General features: G+C 38.1%; 1 protein-coding gene across 2 annotated transcripts in view; it reads right to left on the bottom strand.

Annotated features, from left to right (window-relative positions):
* The window catches only part of lingo2b (leucine rich repeat and Ig domain containing 2b), a 53,285-nt gene extending 45,478 nt beyond the window's left edge, over positions 1–7,807 (bottom strand). The window contains exon 1 of one of the 2 annotated variants that reach the window (XM_088433831.1): positions 7,531–7,807. The gene's annotated coding sequence lies outside the window, so the exon portion shown is untranslated. Of the gene's footprint in view, positions 1–6,295; positions 6,795–7,530 lie in introns of those variants that run through there. The other variant, XM_088433832.1, reaches the window with a different exon arrangement.
* Positions 7,808–21,768: the final 13,961 nt, after the last annotated feature.

Here is a 21,768-nt window from a genome sequence, read left to right as displayed (position 1 = left end):
GGAAAGCGGCAGCATATCTTCTATGTATGACATATTCTGCCACGAGTTTCCTAACCTCTTGAGGTCAAAGTGGCATCTCTCAGCGAAAGAACGAATGATTTTGCCTGCTTTGTTTTATTCCCACTCTCAATCCTCTGTGTGGTTTCTTCTCGTTTCTAGGGCTCCACTCTAAATGGTTTAGCAAATTACTGGTGCTATTTGGCGAACTGAACAGCTCTTTAGGTGTCGCGCGCAAAGTGCACCTAACTATGATATTCTTCTTGTCTTTATCTTTGACGAACTGAAAGTAATGGAAAGTAATGGGCTGCTGCTGCCGCTGCTGCTGTAGTAGATACTAATAACCAAGTAAACATTTACCCCGGGACTTTTCTCCTTCGATCTTGCGGTGTCTTTGGCGAATTTTGGAAAAAAAACCCACCACTTTCAGGTTAAAAATGTACTGAGTAAAAAATATATATTTCCTGTGTGTCTAATGCGTTACACTACCCCATTACAGCAGAAAGTAATGCATTACAATAAGTACATTACTTTGGTAATGCATTACTCCCAACATTGATGATTACACTCACAATTGGTTGTCTGGCTGTGTGCACTCAAACACACATTTTCGCTGCATTCTCATGTTCTACAATAAAATGTTTAACCAATAACTAAAACGTTGTTTTTCTCTTGGATGATTTGGCGCAAAATCACTTCTCCCCAACCCCAATGTAAAACCGGAAGTAAAAATAGGCAAGGCTGCTCGGATGACATGAGAACGTGTTTAAGTTGTACGCATAGTGCGGGGGCGGCATAGAGGCGATACGAGTGTCATGACTCTCGCAAGCCATTTTTATCTGCTTAGGCAGAGGCAGTGCTGAGACCGCCGAACAAAGCAAGGAATTCTCTGAAATGGCTCAAGGAAGGAAATAAAACTATTGTTTTAGATTGGCAACATAAATAGCAGTCATTGAAGATTATTATCGCTGGTTTGTCAAGTGGTAGGACATGAGGAAAATCCAAGTTCAGTTTGGACGCACAAAACATCACCAATAGGCTCTCGTTAAGTGTGACATAGCAAATTAAACAGAATTACTGTTAAAGCTGACGTCATTTCGTAACTAGCTTTGAGAGTCTCGCCTGTTACATGACATGTGAAAACTATGTGGCGCGTGTGCGTGTGGGTGTGTGTGTATGTGTGTGTGTATGTTGCAAGTGTAATCCATTCTCTGTACTGCTTATCCTCACTAGGGTTGCAATATAGTACATTGATTTCATTATTGAAGTTACAGTGGACTGGACTGCGGCTTTCGTTAACGATCAGATCCCGACTGTTGTATCCACTCACAGATATAATTCCGCTTGATTGGTAATCAATTATTGTTTATACTTGTGGGAGTATTGAGAGTTTTAAAGACACATTGATTGGCGTTTGTGACACTTGAGTTGGGTGATTATGACTGGAATTATTTTATGGATTTGAATAAACTGCTCCGTATAATACAATTGTCTTGTAAAAGTAATAAGCGTTATTGTATTCATGGTAATTAACTCATTCAACTAAGTACAAATTTATATTTGATGTCTGTAGTGATCAGTGACAGTGAATGGGTTAATGGCAGTATGATGTAAGTAATGCATTTTCACTCTTTGGTATATACCAACAGGTGGCAGGGTGGAAGAGTGATTAGTATGTCTGCCTCACAGTTCAGAGTCCTGAGCTCAATTCCAGCTCACTCTCGTCTTCCTGTGTGGAGTTTGCATGTTCTCCCCGAGCCCGGGGTGCTCCGGCCTCCCTTCCACACTCCAAAAACATGCATGGCAGGTGTATTGGACACACTAAATTGTCCTCAAGTGTGATTGGGTGCGTGAATGGTTGTTTGTCTCGATGTGCCCTGCGATTGGCTGGTAAAAAATCCAGGGTGTCCCCTGCCTACTTTCCCAAAGCCTGCGACCCTTGCGAGGATAAGCGGCTATAAAAAAAAAAAAATGGATGAATAAATGGATTTGGGTTTTTTATAGCAATCATAGGCAGTAAAAAACTGATTATGACAGTAATACAGAGATAACAAGTTTATTATGATTATGAGTGCAGCATTAAATCCAAAAAGAGCTTGTTTTTCTGGAATTTAACATCAAACTTCTCGTGTGGTTTAAGCCCTTGTATGAGTGAAAAAGAAGGAAGGAGAGCTGAGGCATGAGGAAGTGCAATATACCTGGACAATAAATAGTGACTTGAATTGTAGGCACATTATTGAGCTGTGAAATTCCCACGCATCACTGATGAATTTTAATCAAGCACTAGGGATGGAAGAGCCTTGAGTTTGTTGAAACCGCTGCCTACAGAAACTTACATCTGCAATGCTAATCACACTCCGGCAAAAGTGCCCCACAGACTAGCCACGTATTCAATGTCAAAATAAAAAAATCATCTCCAATAACAAATAAACATCGTGTTGCTAACTCTATTCATAATGTGCTCAATGGAGTAAGAGCTGAACATATACAAATATCTGTACTAAGGAAGACAACGACAACTCGGAAGGAAAGTTAAGTGAATCGATCGGTCAAAAAGTCAGTCACAACATCACATCATGTAACGTTAAAGGTATGCCAAATACATTGCAGACATACAAAACAAATGCAGTATGTATGGCAAGGTACACGGTCCAATCGCGAGGTCACACATGACATGTCACAATCAGATCCAATATTTCCAGTATTTGTATGTGCTTTTATCTTGCTTTGTTTTAGCTTGTTGTCAGTCCTCGAGCTTGCTTTACCTGGATTAAATTGACCATTTCATTTTTTTGGGGGGTGCAAATAAGCCATGTTTTCACCGACGGTATCTAACCTGCTCTACTCTGCTTCAATGGGCTCTACACCAAAGAACAAAACGTGTCCAGGCCCACCGCCACTACCCAGCAGCCCCTCCTCACCCTGCCAGTGACGTCATGTTACAGTGAGCGTGCACTGCAAACAGTAAAAAAAACAATGGAGAGTGCAAAAGAATTATTGTACCTGGTGCCTGGTTTGTGGCAGTTTTGGATTATTGTATCAAGCAGAAGACGATACTCACTTTAAATCCATCAAAGGAAGGCTACGGAAGCCGTTGTTTTTCCTCTCTTTGTTGGTCGCCGTTAGGGTTGGCTGTTTTCCCTGGGCACTTTGCGCCGCCAGACATTCAAATCTGTCTCAGATCAATCAATGGCCTCCAAAGTATTTACATCTTATTTTTTAATCAAGCTGCCTTTTGGGCAAAAACATTTGGTACCACAAGGAATGAGTAGAGTTGAGTAGAGCTACCTAGATTTCTCACTGGGAACTCATATTAGTAGAGTAGACAACGTCGGTAAACGGAGCAGTAATTGAATCTCTTAATTCCCCGCTCACAGTGTGACAGCTGGACATCATGTCAAAACTAGCTTTGCAGAGTAATAGACCACATATATCAATTTATTCAGGCTAGAGTACACAAAAATATATAAATAGATAAATAAAACACCTGATAACACTTAGGCTTTCAAATTGACTTTTTTTTTGGTTTTGTTTTTTTTTGTTTTTTTTTAACTCCAACCAATATGGCTGGTGATGCTCTAAAGTTACCGGCCAATTTGAATTTCCACAAGACAATTTTATTCCAGTGGTTAATTTGGGATCAAACTAAAGTCATTCACAAGTCAGAGCTTAAACTTTCTTTTGTTGTTGTTTCATGCACTTTGTCACCCATATCAGTATGGCCTCTGTAATTCTCCTTTCCCAATTGAACCCCCCCCCCCCCCAAGGTTTAGATTTGGACGATGAATTGCATTTTACTTTATTCTTTAAGTCCTCTCTTTTTATACATCCCTTACACTATTTCTGTTCATTTGATGCACTGGTTGAGTAGTGTAAAATACCGGCATTCACACAGACAAATTAAACATCATTATGTAGCATTAAGGCATATATTTTTAGGCGTATAGCAATGTTTGAAGGGGTTCGTAAGGGGATGACAACATTAAAAGGATAGTGTGTAAGATTTTGACCGTTTTTCATTACAGACAGCAGGAGGTGCTGCAGGTGTTGCATTTACCATTGTTCGTAGCTATAACAAATATGGCCACCTCAGGAGAAGTGCCACCCCCCATGTAATATTATTTAAAAATAACTAGACCTATGATTACATTTAAAACCTACTGTTGGTCATTAAGATCACATTCCTTTGAAAGTTTTGGAAAATATTGAATTTGTTCTTGTATAATGAACAACTGTCTAAATGTTACACACTGTCCCTTAAAAATTTTCTGGGACCATAGTTTGCGTAATAGTGATGCTTCAAAGAATTAAAGGGTAATTAAAATCACTTTTAGGATAGTTTTGTTTATTAAGGAGAACCTATGCTCTGCAAATAGCAGTGGTCCATTGTGTATTTCTCAATTGTGAAACCAGAGATTTTGTGAGAAGAGATTCTGCTATTCTTTTATTTTTTTCGTTGTTGTTGCTAAATACCGCAGCATTCTGGCCAACCCTCTTTTGGGGTCTATTTTGAGAACACTCCCAGAAAACCTTTAAAAATCTCCTAGTAAGCCAACCCAATTCAACCCTTTTCCCTCCACTTTATTACACAGCCAGCTCTCTTGGCTCCACGTAAGATGCCCTCGTGATGTACTCTAGCTTTATTTGAATTGTATTCCATCATTTCTGAGTATAAGTCGGTATTCAAATTTAAATTTATTTATTCTTTTTTTTTTTATTATTAGTATTATTATTTCAGCATGGTTGCCAACAGATTTGTCAATTTTCAGATACAAACGAAAGAAATGCTGCAGAAGCACACCAGTCTAGACTTTTGATTGTCTGCTGATATTTTGTTTATCAGAGACATTTTGGTGCACTCTATCATGTTTTTCCTGTCTTTGCATTGTGCTCAATATTGTCTGCTGTGTATTGATTCCAGTTAGTCTCATCAATCAGGTCCTAACATGTCTGGACAATTACTGGCAGCCCACGTGTATTACACTACATTCTCTATTGTTATTGTTGATTTGCCTCATCCTTCCAAAACAAAGTGGTACGGAATCAAATGTGTCTAGTGTTTTGTTCTGATGTTAAATTCATATTTGTTTGACTCACATTTTACTGGTGTTCAGATATCCCAATATGAATGTACATAACTGCTGTTACACACAAACAATTCTCCACAAATTTAAATGTTTTTGCTATACAATTTATTACACTTATTCGGTCTTTTTACCTTTAACTTCTGTGTTCATACATTCGGTTCATAAACCTTGGTTGAGTAAGTCAAAAGTATTGTGTAAGTCAAAAGTATTTTAAAATAAGAATTATACAATGTGACCAACAAACTGTTTTCTCAATATTAATGTATAGGCGACTGATAGTGTAGTGGGTCAAATAGCTGATGTCAATGCAGCAGACCTGGGATCAATTCCCACATAGTGTTGTATTATGCAGTAAACCCTATGATTGACTCCAGTGTACATTCAGCTGGGAACAAACTCATCTATGTGAGTCTGCAGAAGATAAGATGCACATAAAAATATAGATGGATGGAATTAGGGAATTTATTATGTGGTCAAAGGGTTTTGGCATGCGCTTAACAAGTATTTTCAGAGTATTTGAGAGAACTATTGTTTTAAGGCAGACTGAAAAAATAAACAAATTAAACAGTTTGAAGTCACAATACAATTGTAAAAACAATTACCGTTTTTCATGAATTATAAGGCACACCTAAAAGTTATATATATATATATATATATATATATATATATATATATATATATATATATATATATATATATATATATATATATATATATAGTTTTTTATGATATAGCATATGATGTATTGTTCAATTACTGTAATCCTTGGAAAATGAATAAATAATGAATCATGGGAGAAACCCCTTATAGTAAACAATTTCAATGATTTCCTTTCTTTTTTTTTTCTAAGATTGACACCATTTGAGAATTTTTTTAAAAAGTGCCAAGAGAACAACAGCAGCTTTGGGTGAAGCTTTTTGGCACGGACGTTAGTTCATTAGAATGAGTCATAAAGTGTTTTGTGGGTACAGGTTGAATTATACACATGCAAATGACGCAATAGATGATAGGGGCTTGATGAGTTATAACGCACATCTGGTGATTAGTGGCAAAAGCCTCTCGTGATAGAAATATAACAACGGCAAGCCCTACAAGTTGCTGGGGATGGTGAAAAAAAAAAAAGGATGCGTGTGAAGGTTGAGAAAAATCAGCGAGGCAAGCACAGCGGGGAGATGAGAAAACAAACAATAGGATGAGGGAAAAGCTCCTACCTGCCCTTCTTCCCTCCATCATCTCTTTCCCATCCCCCTTAACAAGGGAGAGTTTTCTCTTCTCCTCCCATCTCACCCTTTCTCTTCCCGCTGGTTTCGCACCATCTCCGGAGACCAAACACACCCCTGTCAGGTTGCCATGGAAACGCCTCACACAAGCTCTTACAGATGCACTCCCTTTTCTCTATCTTGCAGCGGTAATGCCTGCATCCTCTCTCCCCTCCATTAGCATCTCTCTCGTTTTGAGACAGCAAGCTTGTCAAAGCCCTGACGTAACACAAAGTCCTTGCACCAGGGGGAAAAAGTAGCTAAACCTGCATTTAATGTTTGCACTCAGTTATGACAGCTAATTCATCAATAATCCACTATTAGTTTGGAACCTCCATTTTATTTCTCTCATATGCTTTGCTGTGCCTTCTAAAGAGGAGAGCAATTCGACTTAATTTGCACACAATTACAGCACCAAACCGCTTCCAATTGAAGCTCTGGAAGTGAGACAGGGGACACTAGCTGAGTCCCTCAGCTGGGACGTAACTTATTTATAATTCATTCCTATTTCTCCTACTTTAAGTCAGCATTGAGGTATGTTTAAAAAAAATAAAAGCAGAGCTTTTAGATCCTGCTGCACTCAGGGGGGCCACAATAATAGCACAGGGCTACTTTGACTCACACCGCAGTGCCAACTTCATATGTGTCATCCTGACCAAGCATCTGGGACCACCTTGTGGAGTATTCTCACTGCCGTCACGTCATTAGCTGCAACAATCATTGGAGACTCCCCTCACATCTATCTCATCCATTCACCCACGTTACACCTTCTTCTCCCTATTTCATATCAATTGATTGATTGATTGCCTTTTAATCCAGAGATGCCTAAAAAAGAAGTGTCATCAGACACAAAAAATCCCACAGTTGAGTGTACCCCGTTCCCCTCCCAACATCATCATCCAAACTGAGGTAGAGCATAATGTCTTCTTTCAGCAGAACAGAACCCATGAGAGGCTATTTAAAAAAATAAATGTATTGTATTGTGAAATATTTCTAACACCATTTGGCCAGAGAAATTCTACATCTATTAGTATTGCTGGTGAAACCAAATGCCAATACCTTTATCCTACGAGTTAACAGTTGATAAGAGAATCATGCTGGGCTTTATCCTGGCTTGAATATTAAAACAAATCCTAAAAAAGCATTAATAGAATTAAAAACAATTTAAAGAGTGTCACGAGTCTTACCTTATTACCTGCTCTTCCGCATGGCAAAATCCACCTTTACATCGCAGACTACAAGTCCGTGGCACATGCACACACCCTCGAACTGACACCCACTTGCAGAGTCTGAGAATGTCTGAGTGTGTCTGCTCACACTTCTGTAGATATGAAGTATTTTCACAAAATGATTTTCTTTGACTTATTTCTCTTATGTGGTCTTCTCATCAGTTGCCAGGCAGCTCATTCCTCCTGGAGGCTGTTCTACATTCGGCGTGGTATCTGCACAGTGCTGGATGACACTGGCGAGAAAGAGTCACAGAGCAAAGAAAGAGAGCGAGAGAGAGCGAGAGAGCTATCAAGCCACCAGCATCAAGAAGACTGATGTGTTTGTACCTTCAGAGTAAAAGACTGAATTCAAATGAAACTTCATTGATGAATTTAGGACAGCTTACGTCATGTCCAGACTGGCCAATCTGGAGCACCAGGGCAACTCCTGGTAGGCCAGGATGGTTGATGGGCTGCTTAGGGCTGCTGTTCCAGTATTCTGGCACTCGGGTTTGTTGTGAAATCAGTAAAGGAAATGCCTCTGACAGTTCTAATTTTGAAATTGCAATTATATTTCCACTTTTGCATGGGTAAAGCAGTGGCGGTCCGTGCATTTCACACTGGGGGCTTCAGTGACTGGACCCCTCGTATGCATTTCTGGGCTACGCACGCTATTTTTTCAGAGCATTTAAACATCAATAAAAATGTATCAGCAATTCAAACAACAGAACTTATCGTTCTACGTGCCAAAACTTAGAATAAGTAATAATAATGTCAAATTATTCTTCCACAAAGTTCTAGGAAGTCCACGAAGAGCAGGCGAGTTTAACAAGATTGAACGCTAAATTACAAATGGCAAATTAATATGTGTCATGTGTGGGCATGGTGAGTTGGGAGGAGGAAGGAAGGGGACCCCAAAAATGCAGGAAAACTGAGAATTATGTGTCTCAAAAAAGGAAGATTTCACAAGGAAATGAGGCAAGACCTGTATCACCAGACAGGTGGACCGAATCAAACTAACGAGAACCTCACAAACTCACAACAACCAGACTATACCAACCATGACCATGAATATGAATGACATAAAATGACAAAAACATTTTAACACACCCAAAACGTCTGTATCGTAGTTATTTAAGTACAAAATCCATTCTTCTTTTTTTCCTCTGTGGAGCAACATTTCATTTTTCTTAAGTAGCTTTATTTAACTACAGTACTTTCACCATTAAACATGGTGGATGAATATGGTACCGCCTTCCTGCAGTGAGATTCCAGTTACGACACATTCTACGCAAGGGTTCTTGAAGGCGTTTTATGGGTCGACTGGCTATTGCAGCTAACAAAAATATGGGCCCGTACACAATATGTCATTGCACACTGCGCAGAAGCCTTCATATTGTTCAAGCGAATGCTCAGCGCCTCCCGTCTCCTGGCGACATATGTTAGCTGAATTCTAACTGGCTAAAAATTCTACACTAAAACTGCAGCACTTAGGAGGAGTGTAACCATATGGATATAACATGACACGAAAAGAACAGAATATGGAGAGTAAGTGTATATATAAAATATATATTTTTAGTAAAAATACATTTAAAATGTAATTGATTATTATTAAAGTTATTATAATTATTATAGTTTATTGTAGTTATGATAATCTCAGGTTAAATTAGGCGAAGAGAGAGGGCCTTGCTGGCCCTGACGGTCCACCACTGGTTAAAAGCTAAGAGCTGTCACATTTCATGTCAGATATGTCATTGTTGTACTTTTTCGTATGGAATTGCATATTATGTCCAACAATGGGCATTGTGGGGCAAAAAAAAAAAAAGCTGTCCGGCAATGTTGAGCTACGATGATGATCCCACAACTATATGTAGCACTGAAAAGAAGTTACCTAATTCGGTTTTACAGTGTTGGACAGCAATATGCTTCACTGATCCCTCACTACTTTGCGACTCCCCTATTGCGCCCACAGTGCATCACAGACTTTCTTCCCTAAATAAATAAATAAATTGTCATGTTTGGCCTGCTACAGGCTGCACTCTAATTAGACTTCTGGGTGCCGCTTGTATAACAGTGGCTCTCTGTGAAACTACAGCCAAAGGGATGGGAACAGGAAGGCATAAATGTACAGTTATCATGTAAGGTTTAAAAATTTAAGATTTCAGTAAATATGTAGACTGCTGTAATAATTGTCTTAAATATGTGAAGTAAAAATACTTTTTACATTCAAAAATAATTCAGGTGCCCACATGAACATGCATAAAAATTCTGTTGGGAGAGAGTGACACGGCGTTATTTCACTTATCGCAGGGGTGTTCCAGTCCCCATTAACCGCGAAAACGAGGGTATTATTGTATATAAACCTTTTGAGCGCCACATTCAATTTTTTGTTTTGTTTTGTTTTTTGTAGAGGGTTGCGGTCATTTGTGAGTTGGAAGAAAAAGGGAGCTGATTGGCTAACACAAGGTACCAGGTTGAAAAGTACTTGTGGATACAATGAAACTAAACAACACTAAACATCCATTCATTCGTTTCCTTTATCTGCGGTTGGATCGGGGGGGTGCAGTTTCAGCAGGGATGCCCAGACTTCCCTTCCCCTGGCCACTTCGTCCTGCTTCAAGGAGGAGGACCCCAGGCGTCCCTAGGCCAAGGGATATTGTCTCTCCAGCATGTCCTAGGTCATCCCGGATGCCTTCTCCCGGTAAGACATGCCCAGAACACCTCACCAGGAAGGTGTCCGGGAGGTCTTCTCTGCGTGGGACATCACCTCAACAGGAAGGCATACTAACCAGATGCCCAAACCACCTCATTTGGCTCTTATCAATGCAGAGGAGCTGCGGCTCGGCACTGAGCCCCTCCCGAATGATAGAGCTTCTCATTTTATCTTTAAGGAGAGCCTGAATGCCCTGCGGAGGAAACTAATTTCGGGTATTTGTACCCGGGATCTCCTTCTTGACCCACAGCTCAAGACACACGAGGCAGCCCACAGTGTTATTTTACATCAGTGTTTATATGTGAATATGTACAATGTTCGCCATAGCTAATGTCAATTTTATGTTTGTTCTATAGTGTGAACTGTTGGTGGAAAGTGTGGATGAAGCATGTAAACATGAAAAGTGCAAGACCACAGATATTAATAAATTATAAAAATGGGTGAAAAACAAAGACATTGCAGGTTATAATTATGCATTACAATACAGTCTTGTTCGAGCAAGCTGGTGTCTCATTATTGTAGTACGCCAATAGTGTCCCCTTTCATATCCTGAATTTTCTTTAGTAACTAGGCACAATATTTTTTCCACAGAGGTAGTTTGTAACCTAAATATTTTAAAACAATAGGCCTTCATAAGTAGAGGGACCGTTGTATGCCTGTGTGTGAACCAGGATGGACTCGGCCGCTGGTTCAGTCTGCTAGCTTTAACCTATGCAAACGCAAGCAACTAACGCAGCCAAGTGATTGCCTCAAGTCTAGCTCGTCCCAGTACCCAAATTATCATAAAAAAGAATATGTCAGGAATAGAAATGTGCATCTGTACATCATAACTCATGTTATGTGGGTGATAGATGCAATCTTACTCAAATGTTATCCCAAAAAATGTCTAATACTGTATTTGAGTTTTTAAGACACACCCATATTTTTGGCCTTCATTTTATTGTGAAAAAAATGTGTCCTATATTTGGGGATTTATGGTACTCAAAGACAAAGATCACAACTGCTTAGTAAGTAAGTCAGTTTCATTAGGAGAGGATAAAGAATGTATGCGTGTGAATAATGTTGTATTGTCTGGTGATGAGTTAATACACATTTGAATACCAGTTAATTAAAAAGTCATAACACCATAAAATTGTTGGGAGTTTTCTTAACTTATCGAATGGGTTTTGCATCGTATGTCAGGTAACAATTTTTTTTCACAAATATGATAAGTGGTATTTGATTACTGGATGTAGAGAGGACTAAGCAGGGGATATGAGAGGAACAAGCTTCTTTAGGATGCCAGTTGATTTTAAAAATACTAAAGTTGAGATTAAATACACAATCTGTTTGTTTTCATGTGAAGGTTAGTAAACTTCAAATGAAAGCAGCAAAAAAAAAAATCTTGAAGCAGCTATTTTGAAAAATTGTACACTGCCAATCAAGTTTCTTACTGCCATCTACTGCTTATAATACAAAATTTTACACACAACTCAAGGCTACTACTAATAATTTATAATACAATGTGTTTTTCTTATAATCAGTGGTCTAATGTCTTCTCTTGAGATGCTTTTTCAAGTGCAAGCTCCTTTCTTTATAAGCTTTGCTGCCTTCACTTTTTATCTCATTAAGAAAGTCTTGATCAGGTCAGTGAATTGATCGTAGAAGAATATTTCATTTACAGAATGTAACTATGGAGTTACTTTCACAGTATATTTAGATTTGTCTTTTATCATTTGAGATATGAACCACCTTTCTGTAGGTTTTCATTTTAGCATTGTAGTTTTTTTAAGTATTTCGCAAAACAGTAGAAGATTTCAAATCTCAAAATACCTCATAATTCTTCTTACTTCTATCAACAACAACTGAAAATAATTAAATTAATCATCAAATTCCCAAACTCAAATTTGAATTTATCATGATGTTATATGCTTTGGCTTTTGAGTTGATCTATCCTTTCCTTTGCTATTTTCGTAGTTAAATAATGTCTATGGTATACATTCATTTTGCAGCAGCAGCATAATTGTCACTTTTGCTCCTTGGGCTGAGCACCACTGTATAAAATTTTGGGATTGTCAAAGCTTCATTTACTTTTAAAGATTATCCTCCAAGCTCACCAATGAGCAGCATGCTACAGGTCACACAAACAGCTCTGAACCGGCTAAAAAATGATAAAGTATCACATCATTGTCACTCTATCGCCCTTACTCCCAGATGTGATTTTACCATTCTGCAATGCAACACAGACTTCATAATGTTTTATATAATGTTATGTTTAAGTCCATGCGCTGCAACAGCAAACAAGCTACATCATGCGGCTCCTCCCCTTCATGGTGACAAAAACCTTCCCTGTCCACCCAAAGTAAATGAGTGGTTACGAAGCATGCTAATCGCTAATGTGAAAAGTTTCATTTTGCTAGCGTCTCTGCGTCCCAGATGCCTATTTTTTGACTGGGGGGACGCATATTTTTAAATTAACTTGGGACGCACCATTTTTTTACATCAAAATTACATCAAAAATTACTTTTATTCAACAACACTTGACGTCTTATGAACATTTTAATGACTTTGTCCGTCTTGTTTGTTTTGATCTCGCGGGAAAATGTAAACCAAGAAAAAAGAACACAGCTTTGTTCAGTAAATACAGTGGGCCCCCGTGTTATGAACGTAATCTGTTCAGACCTATGTCGTTCAGACCGTCCAAACCTATGTTAATTAGTGAATGCGTGCAAAAACCTTAGGTAAAAACATCACGACTTTATACATATATTAAAATTTAGTAACATAATCTACTGTACAGTTAAATTAAATAACATAAATATACAAAGGAAAAATGACATTTACCTTTGTGGCGACGTGACTTGAGCTGGGTAGAGGCGGAGGGGAGCAGAGACCAACCCGCAGAATTTATTGAATTATTTTCTTGAACAAGAACTTTTCTCAAACTAGAACATATCACCGGCGATTTCCTTCTCTTTAATCCATAATAGAAGAAGCCTCTCCATTTTGTTGTCGACCGAGGTCTGTCCCCCGGCAAGGAAAGTCTTGCCCTTAGAAGATTGCCGAGCGGTTACGGCCATACTCTCTAGCAAGGTTAACTATGCGTGCGCCTCCTTCGTATTTTTGTATTATCTCCTGCTTCGTTTCTATTGTCATCATCCTCTTACTTCTTCCTTTACCGCCACTTGCAATTTTAGAAGCCATGTCAGATAAAGTTTGCAAAGTCTTCACAACACACCGACCAGCTGTGCCATCAAGCTAGATGAAGGCGTTTGGCCAATAGCATATCAGCATTTCTGTGATTGACGTGACGCCGGCCAATAGCATATTGGCATCTCCGTGACTGAGCCCGTGACTGTTACCTTAATTGACCAATAGCATATCGACATCTCCGTGACTGAGACCGTGACTGAGACCATGACTGTGACCTTATAAGACCAATAGCATATCGGCGTTTCCTACGGCATTATCCATGCGAGTATAGTAATCTGTGTTGATGCAGCAAAGCGAAAAAAATAGTGCGGACACACTGACCTGCATGTTGGATTGTTTGTAAGACGAAATGTTTATGCGTATGTTTGTGCATATGTTTGTGCATAAGTTTGTGCATAAGAGTGGTGCGTAACACCACGGTCTACGTTCATAAGTTATAAAATTCGTAAAACAGGGAGTTGGTAAACCGGGGGCCCACTGTACTGCTCACGCTATGAGCTTGGCTGCGTAAGATAATGATCAATGATCGTTGTCACGCCCATGCTTCTGGAAGTAACTTCAAAATATTGTCACAGTTCTCCAGATCAGCCATCTCATTTCCAGCCTCACACCTGCTCAGCCCTCCTGCCAATCAGACCTGAACACCAACACCTGCTATCACTCACCCACCCAGTTCAAAATCTGGTCTCTCCCCTTCACAGCCCGCCAGATGGTCTCTATGCGCCACGCTGAGCTTTCCAGCGTTTCTTCCTGTCTGTCCTTTGACCCTGTCCATTCTTGACCACCCAAAAGCCTGCCGAATTGACCTGACCTTTAGTTCCTTGACCTTGCCCGAATCTAACCACCCAATAGCCTGCCGACTTGTCTTGACCTCTGGTGCCTCGACCTTGCCTGTATCTGACTGCCCTCTAGCCTGCCGCTCTAAGCAAACCTGCCCAAGCCCCATCGCGTCCAACTCTCCCCGCCCGGCTGCCTGTCAAACTCCAGCTCCCCTGACTCTGAACCTCCCACCACTACGCCAAACTCCCGTCAGCTCCCTCTCCAACCAGTCCCTTCTGATCAATAAATGTTCAGTCATTTCAATTACCTGTCCGTGTATGCTCTTGGGTCCTCACCCCTGCCCCCGTAACAAATATAATCATCTGAATGCTGTTCGTTTCATATTTTACTTGATAACCAATGTTTTATTTTGAAGGATTTTCTGACTTCCTTTTCAAGCAGCCTTGTCGCCAAACACATTTCACTGGGCCATATACACACGTGGACAAAATTGTTGGTACCCCTCAGTTAAAGAAGGAAAAACCCACAATTCTCACTGAAATCACTGGAGCAGTTTGCTCATGAGGAGTGGGCCAAAATACCTGTTGACAGCTGCAGAACGCTCATTGACAAATACAGAAATTGCTTAATTGCATTGATTGCCTCAAAAGGTTGTGCAACAAAATAATAAGTTATGGGTACCATCATTTTTGTCCAGGCCTGTTTCATTAGTTTTTTTTTTTTTAAATAATTATGTTAATCAGCAATTCAAAAGTGATGGCTGATTCTGATTATTTAATTTTAAATATTTTTTTATTTATTGTTACTTTTGTAAGTTTCAAGTGATTTCAGTGAGAATTGTGGGTTTTTCCTTCTTTAACTGAGGGGTACCAACAATTTTGTCCACGTGTGTACTACTATGGTAGCTGGAGCATATGCTACTCTGGTAAAAAAATTCACCAATAAAAACAAATTCACTTCAGAGCACCCATGCCGCATACTACATAATACTACATAATACTACATAATATGGTAATTTATTCATGTTTAGCTTCAGTGAGGGGTGAAAGGGTGATCGGCAGGAGATGAGCATCACAAAAAGAAGTTTTTCAAATTATTTGTAAATTATTTTGATGACTTAACGTGTAACTCCGAGATGGATATCAGATCATTTCCTCGCAGCAGGACATATACGTTTGTCTTAAGTCATGCTAAGTTAGCTAATGTTATTCCTTGTGTCAAGATAACCACAGCCATTTGCTGTACGAGCTTTCAGGGTAATTATAATATATATATATATATATATATACTATATATATATATATATATATATATATATATATATATATATATATATATATAGTATATATATATTATATATATATATATATTTGTTCATTAATTTTATTTTACATTAAATTGTGAAAGTATGAATGACTCTTCAATAAAGCAACCAATTCAACCAGTTTTTTGGGGGGGTTTTAATGTAGAATTTTTGAAATTTGTCAAAATTGCTCTGTGTCTGCATGTGCTTAGGAAATGAAGCCAGCAGAACTAATACTGTTTCTTTTTGAAGAAATTGACCTGGTTTGTTATAAGGAGTGCAATTTGCATTTATTATTTTCTAAACTTATGTTTCGCTGAAAAATAACAATTATACTTGTTGTCTAATTGAATATGTTGCTGAATAAAAAGGGCACATGTTTGGATTAAATGATTTTTTTTTTTTTTTTTTGTTCCTGCAAACATTTGCAGTGGGGCTCCTTGGAAAATTTGCTTTCTAAAAGGGATCCCTGACTCCAAAAGGTTTGAGAACCTGCACAGTTTCCCTACTCCGACGCACCTACCTGGACTATTATCAGGCCACTAGAACTTGTCGATAAACTGATCATTTGGATCTGGTGTGTTGGAGGATGGACATATGTAAAATATACAGGGTATTGGCCCTCATGGAGCATAACTGGAAATCCCTAACTTAGCAAAAGGTCAATTAGCTCTTCTTTCACCTGTTGCATAACATCTGGTGAAATGTTTTCAAAACCTTTCTATCTTACTAAAATGACAGGTTGATATTTAGAGTTACACTAAGAACTGTGTTTCATTTTGTATGAAAAATGACATTTTACATGTCCTTAATGAATTTGACAAAAAAAAAAAAAAAAAAAAACAATCAAACAGACAAAAACATGGGTAGTTAAGAGTATGGAGATGCTGGCAAGTTAATGGAGCTGAATCTATAAATCCTACACAATTGGTCTTTGCTCTTCAAGATGATGAGCAGGATATAATTAATTCTCTTCATGCCAGTATATTTTTAGACCTCTGCCAATATGTTAAATATTTCTTGGCAAATTGCAAATAACAATGAAGGCAAAGCCATGAACATGAATGATTTCCATTTTGACATTTTGCATTGATAAACAGGAAACATTATTCCTCTGTAGTGAGCCTCAATTCATTAAACGCAAGGAAGATGACATTTTCCAACTCAAAATGTCAGGTGAGGAGACTAAACTTAATTTGAGAATGACAGTCCTGTCTCCATTGCTATACCCAGCTAAGTCTGGCTGACAGTAATGTTGTTACTTGAAGCAAAACGTATTCATTTACTCTGAATTCACAAGTATGTATGTTTCACTATGTTCTTTGTGGGCAACTAGCCACACATTTGTATCTCCTCTTTGCAACTAAATTGTATTTTTGATAGGAAAAAAAAATCCTGTGGTTAAGTTTGTTCCTTTTTGAGTGCGGTCTTCAAACAGAATTGTTTTTTTGTTTTTTTTTAAAGAGAATGAATCAAAAACAGTGTTTATACTGTATTGTTAAAAAGGGTGGAAAGCACATTGATCATGGATGTCTCTGAGGCAGAAAACATGAACATCATCATCATCATGCATACATATATAACATGAATCAGGAGAATGAATCAGATAAATGTTAGATTCTTAAGGATGATTAAGAATGAAATCATAGAAGGCCAACTTCACTCAAGTTGTGCACTTGCCCTACAGGAAGTTGGATGCTAAACCACAGAATCCCTCCTTTTGTTAGCTTTGTGCAAAGATATCTATTATGATGAATGTGAGTTGGATGGACAAGCAACCACAAATGAGCTTGTTGAATGCAGGGCTTTTTTCTTCCTGGTTAGTTCAAAAGGCCAACATACCGTATTTCTCAGAGTACAAGTCGAGTTTTTTTTCCTCATTTTAAACCCCCATATTAGGGGGTCGATTTATAACTACATAACTGAAAACAGACCCATTTTTTTCCATAAATCTGTGTTTGGATAACATTAATTCGGATTTACAAGTTTTTAAATTTTTGGATACCTCTTTTTATATATCTCTAATTCAATATAGTATGAATCCGTTTTAGAGTGTTCGCACAATACGTAAAAAAATGCCTTTTCTTCAAGCACCACCTTATTGCCTCTTTCTTGTCAACAACGAGGCTGCGCAGATCATTTTTCCGGCAGACTTTGGCTCATTATTAAAAGGAAAATATGGCTGGACTTGTGTCCTTCAGCCCTTGGATGTGGGCTTGAACAATTCGGCATGGGTTATGGCAGGTGGGAGGTGGAACAGCGAAGGGCAATCATCCACGCTCTGATCTCATAACAGTTGTCACTTGGATAAAGAACATCCAAAGTAAATCAGCAAATTACACACATATATATATATATATATATATATATATATATATATATATATATATATATATATATATATATATATATATATATATATATATATATATATATATAGCCTCACAAAGTTCAAAGTAACAATTTCAAAAACAGGTGGGCAAAAGGCAGTAATAGAAATCAGATTGGTTCTCCAAGTTCAAAACTACTTTTCTCACAAAGTACAAATAAACGCAGGAAAATTTGATGATCAGAATGCAAAAACTTGAAATAAAATCTGTTCACTGGATTCAAAACTGGCTCAGAAATTTCAAATTAAAGTAGTTCAAAATGGTCAAAGTCCAAATAAAATCTTTTCTCACTACTCTCAGGTTTTGGCTTCAGTGGCGCTCTTTTCTGTCTCAAGTGTCTCTTCCTCCGCTGCCCATCCTCTACCCAATCAGCCAGACCTGCTTTTATCCGAGGGCTTAAGCGGCTGCACCTGTTGAGGCTGTGATGCATGCTGGGCAATGGAGTCCTCGACCTGTCGGCCATTTTGGGATGTGGCGTTTGCTTATAGAAGGGGAAGTAGCGGCCCTCCACCACACATCCCCTCATGATGCCACAATATATTATAATATATTAGACACAAACAAATAGTAATATTTTACTCGTTACAAATTAGAGTAATTAAACGCATTACAGGGAATTTTTAGTGGTGTTCCCATAGAAGTAGAACAACGAAACTTGGAGAGGTTTCATCCTTTTATGTATATATCACATATCCATCTGCGCTTGCGCAGAATTCCACAACTGTTGCTGCAAATGCCCAAGCCCCTGGCTGGGTGCAGGAAGATTTCATACTGCCTGGCAACACAAGTTAGCTGAATTCTAATTGACTAAAAACTCCAACTTAAAACTACAACACTGGCAGGAGCGTAACCAAATGGATATAAGACATAAAAAGAACAAAAAGAAGTTGTTCCCATACATAAAGAAAGTTCGCTGGTGATTCTAAACATGCCTAGGTAGTATAAACAGATCATACAATTTTGTACTTTCATGAAGATGCTAAGGGAATTGTACTGGCAAGTAAAATGCCCAGATTACCGCCCTCAGTCAGCTGCCATAACACTGTCTTGGACATGGAGTAAAACATTGATGAATATCTGTTCTTTATTCTGGGTTATGTTTTGAATATTGTATATAAATTGTGCATTTCACATGTAATTTGTTCACTGTATGTTCCCCAGAGGTGCAAATAAACAAATAACAAAGGCAATTGATTTAAATCACACTGCAGTCCTTTTATTCAGTCCTTCACAATCCACTTGTGTGAGAATTACTGACAACGATGAATAAGTGACAAGTGGCTCAGAGGTGGGTGGTAAATAGTTGGAGGCTAGATCAACTTGTCCATGCAAGCCTGTTGCACAAAAACAACTTACAGCATCATCACAAGGCATTTTAAGGTAGAAAGTCAATACATGGTGAATTTTAGCTAAACGGTATAACACACAATGTTACAGTATATATTATGTGTTTTCATTGACTTTAATTTAATTTGCTATATTACCCCTCACTCACACACACACACACACACACACACACACACACACACACACACACACACATCCAATGCAAAGAACATAAAATTCTCCCCACCTCAGAGAGAATAAAAAAGGGAAAAGTATTGCTTTGAGTAATCATTGACTCCAGAGGTGTCAAACTCATTTTCAATCATGGGCCACATTGTAGTTTTAGTTTCCGTCGGAGGGCTGTTATGAAGTCAAATAAATTATAAGTAAATTGGAATATATCAATGTCTCAATTTTGATTTTCAGAGACATAATAAGTCTGGTTTGGTGAAAATGCCTCATCTTTATGGAAGTTTTTGTTTTGTCCCATTTTTAATCGACACAGAATTACTCAAAGGTCATTTTCACCATAATAACAGTTATAAATGACATGATAAACAATAGTTATTGCTTCAGGTATTTTTTGTTAATCATTGATTATATAACGTTGGTGAGAGCACATAATTTATGAATGTACTCAATCTTTTTTGTTCAGAACATGTTACAGTCTTCTATGTCTTTTTTTTCTTTCAATTTACACTTTCAATTATTCATACACATTTAAAACCTATGGAGACTTCAGAGCTGGCCTCATTTCAAAGCAAATTATCGTATACTGTTTACAGTACTCACTCTGTAGCATAGGCAACAGTCCTTTGAAGTTGCCACACAACTTGCCATCTCTGTGAATACTTAACTTTGTTCGTCGACAGCAGGTAAGTTATTACATGTGTGGTAATAAATAGCAACGGATAATATGGATAAAACCATATAAGACAATTTAGAAAAATAGAATCTGTGAAGCTCATTTGTCACAGATGAATGATGCAAAGGTTACAAGCAGGAAACCATTGAGAGTGAGTGTGAGTGCAAGTAACACAGAACATCACAAAAGGCTGCATTCATCAAGTCGTTTTCACCGACGTCATCTACCCTATTCTTTTCTAAAATAATCGACAAAAGTTTCAAACCCGAACTCTACCGGGCTCTACCATAATTGCTTCTTCAGGTACCTACTGCTTTGTGGTTAAAAAAAAAAAAAAAACGTAGCCCGGTTACATAATAGTACCTAAAGCTTTCACGTTCACACCCATGGACTCTAAGTGAATATTGTCTTCTGGCTGATGCAATATTCCAAAAAGCCACAAACCAAGCACCAGATTCAAAAATCCTTCCACACTCTCCATTGTTTAGTTATTGTCTGCATTGAACGCACACTATGGTCGCAGTCAACATCACATTACTGGTAGTAATTAGTGTTGCGGAAGTTACTTCAAAACTGTAACGCATGATTTATTATTACTGTCATTTCAAGTAATTAGCTACATTACAATATTACTGTATTTTAAATGTAATGCTTTACACTACTATTGCATTAATTTTATATTTCTTTCACCACCATAACTGAAAATATGGATTTGCCGTTCTAAATGTTGCTCATTACACTCGTTACACATCCAGTGAAAGGTTGGCTTTAGACTAAACCATTACGAATCATTTCTTCTTCATGGTATTATCAACCTTTTAATACAAGATACAATTTTTTTTTTTTTTGTATTTTAATCCTTTATAACTTAGCTTCACAGCATAGTGATGCATATTTTACGCTGTAGGCAAACACAGTACATTCCACAAATTCAATGTTTATATTCAAATTCAAGATCAGTTGGAACGGTCGGGCTAACGTTAGGAACTAGCCTACGTTATTGATAAGGTGTTTAATGTACTGGCTAACATGAGTTTTGTATGCTTCATCTTGATACGCATTGACCAAACCTATTTATTGACTATTAATAACAGCTATCGTACAGTGAAAATTAGCATTAGCTTGCTTTGTCATTATTGCTAGTCGCGACAGGGATCTTGCTGACAAGGTTTCCAAATGCTGTCAAATCCACTGTGGAAAGCGGCAGCACATCTCCTAAAGAACCTTCTAACCTCTTGATGTCGAAGGTTTTATCCCTCAGCGAGAGAGCACAATCCTCCACCTGTTTGCATTTCTCTAACCACGTTAGTAAATGGTTTGTCAAATTACTGGTCCAATTTCGTAAAATGGACAGCTTGCGCACAAAGTGCACCTAACAATTGTATTTTTCTTGTCTTTGACATAAAGAAAGTAATGGTCCATGTCCATCTTGTGTACATATTGTCCAAATTAAAACCTGCCGTTTCATCTAAGCTGTAGTGGATCAGCAAGTAAACATTTTGCCCCGGACTTTTCTCCTCCGAACTTGCGATGTTTTTGGCAATTTTTCAGCCGAGAAACACATTGTAATGCATTTTTTTACTCTCATTTGTAACAAATACAATGTTACTATTTTTTGCGTGTAATACAGTGTATTATAATACCGCGG

Source organism: Hippichthys cyanospilos, chromosome 14 (genome assembly GCF_059441005.1).
Source record: "Hippichthys cyanospilos isolate Australia breed blue-spotted pipefish chromosome 14, RoL_Hcya_1.0, whole genome shotgun sequence".
NCBI classification, from domain to species: domain Eukaryota; kingdom Metazoa; phylum Chordata; class Actinopteri; order Syngnathiformes; family Syngnathidae; genus Hippichthys; species Hippichthys cyanospilos.
Note: the sequence above shows the minus strand (reverse complement) of the source record. Positions and strands in the feature narration are given on the sequence as shown.